A 13,470-nucleotide genomic window follows, 5' to 3' on the forward strand; every position below is an offset into this window, starting at 1 on the left:
AAATTAGCAGCTTGAATTTGAGGTGCTTAATGTTATTTTCACTTAACAGGGTTACATGAAGTAACCTTAATTGCTCCCACATGTGTATGTGTGCACACATTCATGCACACACTCACAAACATGTACCTATATAAAGACTTTTGGTTCTTATATAAAGACTCCTTGTTTGTTAGCTTCAGCATATTTTCAAATTCTGTAGAGGCAGAAAGTGTGGCAGTATTGGTCCAAGAAACCATTGGACATTGAGGCTGGCCAAAAAATGGAAAGAAGATGCCTTGATAAGAGAGTAGCAGTGGGGAGCAAAATAGTTCTTCGCAGGCTTTATTTTTTATATTGTTTTGTTCCTGCAAAAAGCAGCGTGGTTCACTTTGATTCTTCCATTATTTTTCTCCAAGCATAATTTTTATGCTGTGGGAATTCTCTCCAAGCAACACTCGACAAATAAATCCCAGGAAGATGTCTGATTTGCATGTGCACATAATTTTCCTGGTGTGAATTCTAGGTAATAGAAAGCCTAAATAATGTCCTTGGTCCTGGAAGAATTTCTGTAATTATGGCTTTGTTGAGGCTCTATTAAAAACCAATAAGACCCACAATCCTTGCCTGGTCCAATAAACCAAGAGAGTAATTTCCACCTTTTTAAGTGGATGTGGATTTGATACATAGGTGCTCATCACAAATTAATGAAAAGCCCCTACTTTTGATCCAGGAGGACACCAGGCTCTTCCTTCTCTCTTGCAGAAAAACATTCAAGTACAAACATCCTTGTGAGAATCCCCCATAGGAAATTCTATGCATCTGCTCAGATTAAAAAGGCATCAACTTATTTATTTCCTCTAATAGAGAGGGACTTCTCTGAACACTGAGTTCTCTCCTGAAAGGCCAGTGGCTTGGTTCTGGGAATTGTGAGATGCTGGTAATTGGCGTGATGCTCTTCATAGGAGATTCTGAGGGTGTACAAATGCTGATACCCACATGTAAACTGTGCTGTGGAATCCAGCTGCCTTTGTTGCAGCACAGACTCAACAATGCCAGGAAATTTCTGAGACTACACTTTTATTCCAGATCCAGGGTTATTCTTTTCTACCATAGTCTACACAGGTATTTCTAGTCTGTCTCAGAATTGTGGATAACATCAGAAATGGAATGCAGCTTGTAGCAAGCCAGAGAGCTAACTTCTAAAATTAAATTAAAATTAGACATGGAACCTCATATCTTTGAAGATGTGCTGCATAATAAGGTGGAACTGAATGTTGTGCCCAGGAAATTTATGCCATATTTGCAGCAACACTTATGATAAAAAATTGAATTGATGAGCGGAGAGTTAATCATGTTGTAACAGCATATACAGTAATCTCATGAACCACTCTCCACTAGAGTTAATAATTAACTGTTGCTGTGCACTGAGCTACCCAGTAATGTGGCCTGGCTTGGCTTTCCATCAGCAAAGACCCGGCAACCAGGGGCAATGGCTTCTGAGGAGAGTCAGTCAAAAATTGCATTTGCCTATATAAAATCTATGCTTTTACTTTCTCCTGATTTGGAACAGAGCTGGTTTGCCAGCTAAAGTTGTGGCGATAATGACTAGAAATGAATTTCTCATCTAGGCACGTTCTGAAAGGCCAGTTCTGGGCATCCATAAAGAAGAAAACTCGTAAGGTAACCTAAAAGGGACAAAATGATAGCTGCTGTAATTCAACTTTCTTTAACAGCAGTCTGCCAGCCTGCCCAATTAGGTGTTATTGGTTCTTTCGCACATATTGTAGTGAAAAAAGAACTTGCTTTATCTTTAGAGAAACTTAGTTTTACTGCCGATTCAAACAAATTAAAAGTACAGATTTGGTCTCCTTTCAGTTTTTTGAAATTTCCAATACTGAGTATTTGGTAACCAGTAGTATGCATTTGATTCCTCTAGTGATCATGAGCGCTGATATTACTATGTATACAAAATGCTTTAGAAATCAGCTCACAGTGCAATTTCCTGCTGTGGTTTGAGTGAATGAGTCATGACCACAAATTTAAATGGTAGGTGGATACAGAGAAAAGTCATCTGAGTTTTTAAATGATGACCACTTTCCAGGTAAAGTGTTAAAAATTATTTCTCTTAATTTTTTCTAGACTCCAGTGAAAATCTACCATGCCATTTTTTTCCCTCCTTAAGGGAACAGTTATCCATTTCTTAAAGACTAATGCGAGAGTCTGAAATCTTAATTGAACAGAACATATTTATCTCTCCCCAAATTTAAATTTAAATCCAAAATTTAAAAAGGTTGACCAGCATTGCTTAAAATATTGTTCACCAAAGCTAGGAAAAAGTCCAAGCAACTATGAGTTACTTATGTCATAAGTAAAAAAGCATTTGGTGGCTTCACAATTTTTAATGTAGCCAAGTAGTGTTATAAAATTATGGTTCTTCTGACAAGGCGAAGGTTCCCCAGGGGTCTGTCTCTTGTGGGTGAAAAGGCAAAGTCATTTCATATCAGATGTGTGCTATTTAGAGAACTGTTCTGGGTGCTAAGAAAGTTAACAATCATCCAAATGGTGATAACTTACTAAAATAATGCACACTGGTCAGCCCCAGAATACATGATTCACAAAAGGAACTGAAATATACTCATTAATCCTAGAGGCTGAAGATCCAAGAACAATTACTGAAAGTTCTATATAACTTGCCATTTCTTTAATTTCCCAATTTGAGCCTTTTAAAACCTATGGAGTCCTTTAGACCTATGCTGTCTGAAATAGTAGCCACTAAGCAACATGTGACTATTTATATTTAGGTTAATTAAAACGATATAAAACAAAAAATAATTCAGTTTCTCGGTTGGCAATAGTCCCATTTCAAGTGCTCAATATCCATGTGTGGCTGTTGGCTGCCATACTGTACAGTTCAGACACTAAATATTTTTGTCATTGCAGCAAGTTGTACAGACACACCTTGAAGATACTGTGGATTTGGTTCCAAACCACTGTAATAAGGCAAAGATCACACTAAAATGAGTTACACAAATTTTTTGCTTCCCAGTGTATATAAGAAATATATGTACCTTAATTAAAAATACTTTATTGCTCAAATATGTTAATGATCATCTGTTTTGGCTCATGGAGGGTCTTGCCTCGATGTTGATGGCTGCTGACTGACTAGGGTGGTGGTTGCTGAAGGTTTGGGTGGCTGTGGTAGTTTCTTAAATTAAGACAACAAGTAAGTTTGCTGCATTGATTGACTCTTTCATTCAGGAAAGATTTCTGTATAGCATGCAATGCTGTTTGATAGCATTTTACCCACTGTAGAAATTCTTACAAAATTGGAGTCAATCCTCTCGAACTTTGCCACTGCTTTATCAATTCAGTTTATGTAATATTCTAAATCCTCTGTTGTCATTTAAACAATGCTTAGAGCATCTTCACTTTCTTTGCTCATCCTGAAGAAGCACCTCCTCATTTGTTCCAGTTTTATTATGAGATTGCAGCAACTCAGTTGCATCTTCAGGTTCCACTTCTAAATCTAGTTTTCTTGCTATTTCCATTGCATCTGCAGTTGCTTTCTCCACTGAAGTCTTGAACGCCTCAAAGTCATCCATGAGAGTTGGAATCAACTTTTCCCAACTCCTGTTAACGTTGGTATGTTGACCTCCTCCTGTGAATCATGAATGTTTTTAAAGACATCTACAATGGTGAATCTTTTCCAAAGGCTTTTAATTTACTTTGCCCAGATCCATCAGAGGAATAACTGTCTGTGGTAGCTGCAGCCTTATGAAATATATTTCTTAAATAATAAGACTTGAAAGTGAAAATTACTTCTTGATCCATGGGCTGTAGAATGGATGTCGTGTTAGCAGGCATGAAAACAACATAAACCTCCTTCTACATCTCCATCAGAGCTCTTGGTTGATGAGTTACATTGTCAATGAGCAGCAATATTTTGAAAGATATATATATTTTTTCTGAGCAGTAGGTCTCAACAGTTGCTTAAAATATTCAATAAACCTTGGTGTAAATAGACATGCTCTTGTGTTGTTCTTTTGAGAGAGCACAGGCAGAGTAGATTTAGCATAATTCTTAAGGGCCCTAGGACTTTCAGAATGGTAAGTGAGCACTGTTCTACTTCAAGTCACCAGCTGCATTAGCCCCTAACAAGAGAGTCAACCTGTCCTTTGAAGTTTTGAAACCATACATTGATTTCTCCTCTCTAGCTAGGAAAGTCCTAGATGACATCTTCTTGCAATAAAAGGCTACTTCCTCTACATTGAAGATCTGTTATTTAGTGTAGCCACTTTTATCAATTATCTTACCTAGATCTTCTGGATAACTTGCTGCAGCTTGTATATCAGCACTTGCTGCTTCACCTTGCACTTCTATGTTATAGAGACAGTTTCTTTTCTTAAACCTCATGAACCAACCTCTGCTAGCTTCCCACTTTTCTTCTGCAGCTTCCTAACCTCTCTCAGCCTTCACAGAGTCAAAGAGAGTTAGGGCCTTGATCTGGATTAGGCTTTGGCTCAGAAGAATGTTGTAAGGTTTGCTCTTCTATCCAGACCACTGAAACTTTCTCCATATTGGCAATGAGGCTATTTCACCTTCTTATCATTCATGTATTCACTGGAGTAGCACTTTTAATTTCCTTTGCATTCATAACTTGGCTAACTGTTTGGCACAAAAGGCCTAGTTTTGGCCTGTCTCAGCTTTCAATATGTCTTCCTCCCTAAACTTAATCATTTCTAGATTTTGATTTGAGGTGAGAGACATGCAACTGTTCTTTTCACTTGAACACTTAGAGGCTGTTGTAGGGTTGTTAATTGACCTAATTTCAATATTGTTGTGTCTTAGGGAATAGAGAGGCCTGAGGCGAGGGAGTGAGATGGGAAATAGTCAGTTGGAGCAGTCAGAGCCACACATTTATGAATTTTTACCATCTTATATGAGCATGTTTCATGGCACCCCAAGACAATTACAATAGTAACATCAAAGGCTGATCATAGATCATTATAACCAATTTAATAATAATGAAAAAGTTTGAAATATTATGAGAATTACTAAAATGTGACACAGAGACATAAGGAGAGTACACGTTGCTGGAAAAATGCTTGAAAGATGCTTGGCGTGGCGTTGCCATAAACATACAATTTGTTTTAAAAAAAGAGCAATATCTGCAACATGCAATAAAGGGAAGTGCAATACAATGAAATATTCCTGTATTGGATAGTGCTGCCTTAATTAAAGAAGAAAATAGCTGGGCGTGGTGGCTCACGCCTGTAATCCCAGCACTTTAGGTGGCCGAGACAGGCGGATCATGAGGTCAGGAGATTGAGACCATGCTGGTTAACACGGTGAAACCCCGTCTCTACTAAAATATACAAAAAATTAGCCGAGCGTGGTGGTGGGCGCCTGTAGTACCAGCTACTCAGGAGGCTGAGGCAGGAGAATGGCATGAACCTGGGAGGCGGAGCTTGCAGTGAGCCAAGATTGGGCCACTGCACTCCAGCCTGGGCAACAGAGCGAGACTCCGTTTCAAAAAAACAAGAAAAAAAAAAGAAGAAGAAAATAAATATTTATTGAGAAATTACAATGTGACAGACATCATATTTTTCTTTTTCTTATTTCACTGTGAAGAAAAGAGCTTAAGTCACTTGTCCAAGTCATATAACTGATACGGGGCAGAGCTACGACTCAATCTAGTTTCTTTTGATAAAAGCCCAGTGTCATTTCCAAGCATGGCCAAGTGTTGGCTCATCCATTCATCCATCTAACACATACTTACTGAGAGAGTGACTGTATATTTTAATCATTATGTCAGGACAACATGTGAAAACTGTTATTGAACAAACTGGACCCTCTCCTTACTGAGCACCTTGCTAGCAACTGGAGCTGTATGGTTAGAAATGCCAAATGTAATTCTACCTTCATAGAATTTATAGGCTCATAGGGGAGTCAAACTAAACATATAATCCCCAAATTATTTAGCAGCCACAATTGTGAAAGTATCAAACATGAAAGCCCATCGGTTTTGGGAGAGGCTTCCGAATCCCATTAAATAATGACAACAATCATAATTAACAATCAGGATTTAGCTTCCAATGCCTGGGAAGTTCAAATGAGTAAGGTAAATCTATGACACTGGTGGCCTCCTGATTGATGAGTCCACTGTAATCTCTTTTGCCTGGTAAACAGAGAGATCTATTTCCTTCAAGGTCATCCTGGGTTGGCATGACCAACTTCAATTTCATCTGATTCTCCTTGGGTAGAAGTATTTTTGAGACGAAGAGCTGAGATCGGCTAATTTGTCAACATTACAAAGCAGGAGACTTATCCTCGTAACTCTTTTCCCTCATTGAAACTTCCCAGCAGCAGCTGCTGACATATGAACCTCGCAGATGAAGATGCCATAGCATGGTTATTTCTTGACTGCACTGTTGAGGGTAAGATAGTGAGAAAATGTTTTTTCCTAGCAATTTCTTCATCATTTTTAACAGGGTCAAACTCAAATACTCATAAAAGGAGATTGAGAGCCAATATGCTATACCATCAAATTTAAAAAGCTAAAAAAACAAAGCCATAAACTATTATCATTTCCAGTATTTTATTCCTTCTAATGCTAGCCCATTAGTTTCAATAAAAGAACAACAGAATGTCCGTTTCACCGTAACTTAACATGCTTATTATGCCAATACAATTAGTTTTTGCAAAACACTCATGTACTGGTCATAGTTTGTAGAAAAATTGATTTCACAGAACCAGATAAATTAGAATTGGAAACGTTCTATTAGGTCACGAGGGGCATCCCCTGGGGCTAGTATAGAATTAATCCCCAGTTCCCAGTGTATTATCTAATGCATTTTCTATCAGGTTTTGATGGGCTTACATATTTATTATAGGCTGGCAATACGTACCACTAAAAATTATACCAATCCATCTGAGAAATAAAATTCTAGAAAAATAAGAGTCTGCTGAGCACTAATTTTACTTTGGTGAATACATTTTTAATATACTGGTGTTTATAGCCTCTCATCTTATAAGAGGCGGGGTAGTAGCACTGGATCATGGGTTGGCATTACAATCAAATAGTGAATTTGCATATCTTAAGTTGCAAGAATTTCCCCAGACAAAATTTCCCATCAGATTTACACAAAATGTGGTATGAATTTTTGATTCCCAAGAATGGCTTATTTTGCGTAAAGGAAATTGAATCCTGTACCTCAAGCAAGTGGCTGCAATCAAGCACTTGACTAGCCTGACATTTTCGTCTTCTTAGGCACTGTGTAGTGAGCTATGACTTTGGGACAGATATTTGCGAGAGGATGGTTCGTGCAGCTCTTAACTGGAGGGCTGGGAGTAGGGTGCAGTGAGCGAGTCGGCTGGTGGTGCCCGAACTCCACATGTCCTGCTTTCTTCCTCAGCATGGCTGCTTCTTGGGCAGTGACTCAGACAGGGAGAAAAGCAGAGAAGAAGGAGATGGTTTCTCCAAATAAAATTTACATATACTCTTCTACATACAGTCAACCCAAAAACTCCTGAGATCTCCCAGGTCAGGGTAGGATTGCCTCTCTGCTTCCACATGTAGCGTTCGAGAATTCTCTTCCCCCATTAAGATCATCCTTGAAGTTCATTGTCACTCGCTTATTGAAGATGTTGGAGAAAAGTACATGATGTGATTTTCCTCAGTCCTGCTAGGTGGTTTCTTCACCCCTTGCTCCTTCACAGAGTTAACAAGTAGAAAGTTGGATGTGGGCTCAGTTGTGGGGGGGTGGTGGGGGAGGAAGTCAGGTTTTGCTTGTAAAAAAGCAGCGAGGGAGGCACAGAAGTGTAACGTTCAGCCAAATAATGCTTTGTTCCACTTGTTCACGTTCTCATGTCCCTGTGTGAAAGCCTAGATGAAATTCTCGTTGTTCAGGATGCGGCTGATGGGTATTATGTCTGGAGAGCGTCCCAGTGAAGGTCTTATACATCTTTTATACACCTGCATGCTAAATGAGCAGGAACATCCAGATGTGAGGAAGACTTATGAATTTGGTGTAAATTATGCAAAAAGTAATTTTGTATGTCCAGAAAGTAGCACCATCAGTAGTACAGTTTTTCTAAACTCTCCATAATTTAGGAGAATACAAACTGAAAGGCAGTCAAACAGCCACGAGGCCTAACTGCTCAGCACAGTGTATCAGCTTCAACAGGTGCCAGTCACAGAGAAGGCCTTGCCCACTAGGGATTCTTTTATACCCAAAGCAGAAGCCAGTAAAACTGCTCCAGGAGGTTAAAAAAGGCAGGGACCTTAGCCACGTTAACCCTCAGATGGCGGCAGTAAAGACAGCTTTATCCATGGGCTCTGGCAAAGTGAAGATGGTGAAACAATTCTGAAGAAAGGAAGCCGGGGAGCTGTGCTCTTGGGGTCAGACAGAATTTCAGTAGTGATCAAGGTCCACCTTTGCCGCTCAAAGTGTGGCCCATGAACCAGAAGAATCAGCATGACCTGGAAACTTACGCTACCTACGGAATCTTGAGCCCTACCTCAAACTTACTGAATCAGAAATATGCATTTTTCGAAATTCCAGGTGATTTGTTTGCACATGAAGATTTGAGAAGCACTGGTATACACCATTTCCCTAGTGGTTTTCCCACTAGTAGAAGCCTGAACTTACTAAGAAGGGACATAGATTTTCTAGCCCAGTGAAAAGTGGATCTCATTCTCATTTCAGTAAAAGCCAATGAATGACTGACTATGCTTTCCTTCATTACTTATTTTTTATTTTTTGACCACTCCCATTGTTTCCTTTTGGGAGCAATTCCTCACTGCATGTGATTCTGGCAAGGCTGTCAGTCATATAGGCTGGGCACTTGATTGAGGTTGGCTAGAAACAATTTGTTTTTCTCCTGGGAATCGATCTAGAGAAGAGTGTCTTTATTCTTCTGAAATCCTAAGGTGCAGGAAAAATATAGGCTCGGGACTGGGACTGGCAGGGATATCTTAGCTACCATATGTAGAGAAAATCTGCTTGAGAATGAAGCCAGAGGAGCCAGGCAGAGCAGAAAGGTAGAGAGAGAGAAATCATTTGAGCACCTGAGACCAGTTGTGCCCAAAGGCAGACAACCCTGAGACTTTCGAGTTGAGTGAGCCAATAAATTCAGTTTAGCTTAAAGCAGTTTTAAGTTAGTTTTTTTGTCATTTGTGGCTTTAAAAAAAAGTGGTTCTGACCAATATATTCCTGAAATTGGATCATCAGATCTTCCAAACCAGAAACTTTGACATCTGGAAACCTGGAAATAAATGAAGAGAATAAGTTCATTATAAAGTTCACAACCTGTAATTTGACCACTGTGCGAGTGAGTTTGTGTGAATATCTGTAAGAATAATCTGAGTATAAATGTAGAAGGTTTAAAACTTTTAGGCACTTATGAGCCCTAAATACCAGTTATCTGGATAATTGCAGCAGGCTGTGTTTATTTTCTGGATTTAGAGACAATGCCTATTGAAATTAATATTCAAATTTATGCCAACTAATATGCAAATCAGGTTGGCTTTGGTGCTTTAAAAACAAGAGAATAGGATTGCAGCACTGGCATTTCAATGGTGCTGATGCTTTGATGAAAGAAGACAAAGAGGGCTAGAATGCAGATGAAACATGTTTCCTTGGACTACCCAATGCAAATGGGAAATTTATAGCTCTGTAAACTGTTTTAAAACATAAAACAATACCTCAATTTAATATAGCAGCTTAACCATTCATTAATTTACTCAGTGCAAACACTGCAACTTTCAGAAATGACGCTACCCATAAATACAATCTACAACCACAAAAAATTGAAAAAAACACAAAAGAAAAGATGTGCTTTTACTCCTGCCAAATTTCAAAATCTAAATCTACAATTGTTTGTTCCACTTGAAACACTGAAGCCTGCTTCTCTTCTAGAATCAATTGATATCCACTCTTGGACATCTATTTCACCCTTATGTGTCTAGTTCAATATGATGCATGGTATGTATACATATTTTTAAATTATTCATTAAAATTAGGTTAAGTTATAACAGAAACTTGAAAAGTAGTAGCTTAAATAAGGTAGAAATACTTTTATTTCTTAATAAAAAAAGTGCATGGAGTTGGACAGCCCCGGGCTAGTAGAGTGCCTCCATGGTTATTGAGAACTAAAGATTCTTCCAGATTCTCAAACACAGAGTATAGAATGTGGTGCTCATCTTCTATGTTCAAGGCAACTGCTGGGTCTCTCTAGCCATAAAATCCAGTTTCCCAGCAGCAGGATGGAAAAAAAAAGAGTTTGCCACCTTTTTTTTTTTTTTTTTTTAGAAAAAACTTGCTGGAGGAAGTTCCAAAAGGTTATACTTTTACGAAGTATATCTGCTTACATCTCATTAATCAGAATTTATTCCTATGCCATGCGTAGCTATGGGAGGAGCTGGAAAATGTGGTCTTTTAGCTGGGAGGCCATGTGCCCCGATAAAAATCATTATTCTGTTAATTTGGGAGAGAAACAGAGAACAAGAATGTCATTCGATAACTCTGCTCCAAATATTAAATATGCATGTGTTTATTAATTTATTTTGTGTTTCCCCCACTGGAAACTAGCTCCACATGGGCAAAGACTTTGTTTTCTTCATGGTTGTAGCCTTAATATTATTTTATATTTCTCTTCTCTGAGTTTTTTCCGGTAGTTTAAGAACATTGATCAACCAGACTGCTGTGTTGAAAAGAATACAGACACCGCATTCAGATTCAGTGAGAAAAGGTGCTTTGATCAACTAATATTGTCTGCAGTGGACCATCCATGTGTGTCGGGTTTTACTATTCCTGGCTTAAGCATTCTCTATAACCACGAGCTTGCAACTAAAATGCTTAGAAATGTATGGCTACCGTAAGCCAGTTTAAATCTATATGCCAAAAGGCCTTATTTAAATTTGTTGTGTCCAGTGTTTTATTCTAAGTAAAGATAGTATTCTCTGCAAGTTTTTTTTTTTTTTTTTCTCGTATGTGGAACTCTTGTGTAGTTGTAAATTTCACAGGGATCCAAAGTGTTGCTAAAGGAATTATATGCAAATTCCAGGTTACACTTAGTTGGCAAATTCTTACTAGAAAGTTGCTGGGAAAAGAGAGTTTTGCTTTTCTTTAAAAGACAAAATGGAAAAACAGGTCATGAGTCTTATGCTGTCAGAGCAGAGATGCAATTCTATGACATGTGTATCTTCTGATTCATTTAGAAAGCAAGAGGGGCCTGGAGGAGTGATAAGGACTTTTCAAGTGCAACACAAATGCTAGAAAGAAAAGCTTAGGCTTTCTCTTTATTTAGCTCCAACAAGCCAAGCATGGGGACAAAAAGGGCAGAGTTAAATTAAACCACAATTAAAAATAGCTAAGACTATTGAGTAAAGCACCAAATTGCATCTAAAAAATGATGTCTTTAAAAAGCTGTCATTGCAGCAACCTTCTTTTTGTGCCCCACACAACACATTTCATCAGCATTGGTGACAAGACAGTGACTTGGTGAGGCCGTGATTCTTTCAGAGGGAGGGAATTCTGCAACCCCCCACAAAGATAAACTGGGATTTTCAGAGTGTGGTTTGAAAAGCCCCCTTAAAGACTCTTCTATACATCCCTTGGGGCACGAGTCCCTCTATCTGATGACTTACCCACTTGTGAATCAGGAATTACTGCCTTATTGGAATGATCTGCACTGCTATTTAATTTTTGTCTTGTTTAGCTGCATCCATGGAGAATGGCCCCTTTGTATATAATGTCTGGTAATTCCAGGTCTTAGTTTGGATTCTTTCAAAAACAAAGTTTAAGGGTCTTGGAAGCGGATTGTTTATCTGGTAGGTGGTCTCGGAAGGAGTGAGAAAACAGATTAAGACAGGGAAGGAGGAAAGTATATGAGTGTGTTATTGAGGTCACACTATGGGCAACAGGGTCTTCATTATACCAGGACACAGAAAAGTATACAAATACGTCCCAGAATTGTCCCTCTGAAGTATGGAAGTTTGGTGCATTTCTGCACTGACACCCTTCCTATTGGTTGTGTGTTGCCCCAGGGGCGTTAGCATACAGCAGCCCCCGACTTTGGGGCTGCGCACTTGTGTGGACAAAGTACTCCCTGGCATCAGAGAATCTTGCTCATTACTGGCTTGCAGAAAGGCTCATGAGACCTTGATTTGAGATGGACAATGACAGAACAAGGTGAGTCTGGCATTTACTTGGGGCTGTCTGCTGCAGCTACAGCTAAAGTCAGAGGTGGATTGAGGGGGAATGATGGGGAGGGAGAAGGTGGGTACCAGAGGTATCTGCTGCAGTCTCTGTCTGTGAACTGGAACTCAGTTAATGCTCAGCAGTTTGATTTAGGCCTCACAGCTATCATCAATGCATTTTTTTTTTGAGATGGAGTCTTGCTCTGTTGCCAGGCAGTAGTGCAGTGGCACGATCTCAGCTCATTGAAACCTCCACCTCCCAGGTTCAAGCGATTCTCCTGCCTCAGCATCCTGAGTAGCTGGGACTATAGGCTTTTATTACAGACGGGGTTTCACCATGTTGGCCAGGATAGTTTCAATCTCTTGACCTCATGATCCGCCCGCCTCGGCCTCCCAAAGTGCTGGGATTACAGGCATAAGCCACTGTGCCCTGCCCATCAATGCATTTGATTATACATTTTTAACTAAGGAGACAATTTAAAATTGGTGCTAACCTAAAGTTAACAAAGTGAGAACTAACATCACAGTAGCCATCTTACATCTTATACAGATGTAATTTAAATTCTTAGAGTCTCCTCTCTCTTTCTTCCTGCTGTTTAACTTTCAAATATCCCTTCTGCAAGCTACTATCTCTACCCAAGGTAGGGATGGAAAAGCAAGGTGGTGAAAATAGAATCTGTCAAATACTGTCACTTGTTAGAAACTCTTTTAAAAGTCCTTATGGAATAGGAAGCTGAGATTGTTGGCCAAAATGAGATTTGGGGATTACATGCGATTTGAATTTCTCCATGCTATTCAATTTCTATAGTTAATTGGGACATGACTCATAAGTCTAAATAATTGGCATAGAACGCCAAAAAGAAAGATGCATGAACTGCTTATTATTGATGCAGCTGCATTTCCTGTGTGTGGTGGCCATGGTGGGCAAAGGATGCAGGGGCAGCAGAGCCTGGTGGAGCCTGCAAGGCTTTGTGGGTCTGAGCCTGCCCTTGGCCAGCCATGAGACACAGGGCAAGATAACCATCCTCACTGAGCCTCTGTTTCCTCAGCTATAAAACAGAAGCAATAATAGCTTCCTTGCAGGGTTATTGAGAGGATTAAGTATAATTATGCAAAATGTCTGGCATATTGAAACTGTAGTGTTAACAAACCAATGGATAAATAAATGAAAAATCTCATTTCTATTTTGTATCCTACTTTGACTTAGTTTCTGGGTAAAGTTTTCATTTACTGAAACCAACTGCTTTGACTCATTTTGACTTAGTCATTGAATGTAAAATTAGCAAGTC

General features: G+C 39.2%; 1 long non-coding RNA gene across 1 annotated transcript in view; it reads left to right on the forward strand.

The window, feature by feature from the left end:
• The window catches only part of LOC140712109 (uncharacterized), a 31,499-nt gene extending 20,600 nt beyond the window's left edge, over window positions 1-10,899 (forward strand). The window contains exons 3-4 of the long non-coding RNA XR_012093558.1: window positions 6,343-6,416; window positions 10,658-10,899. This is a non-coding gene — a long non-coding RNA (uncharacterized lncRNA). The remainder of the gene's footprint in view (window positions 1-6,342; window positions 6,417-10,657) is intronic.
• Window positions 10,900-13,470: the final 2,571 nt, after the last annotated feature.

This window comes from Chlorocebus sabaeus, chromosome 7 (assembly GCF_047675955.1).
Source record: "Chlorocebus sabaeus isolate Y175 chromosome 7, mChlSab1.0.hap1, whole genome shotgun sequence".
Classification (NCBI taxonomy): Eukaryota; Metazoa; Chordata; class Mammalia; order Primates; family Cercopithecidae; genus Chlorocebus; species Chlorocebus sabaeus.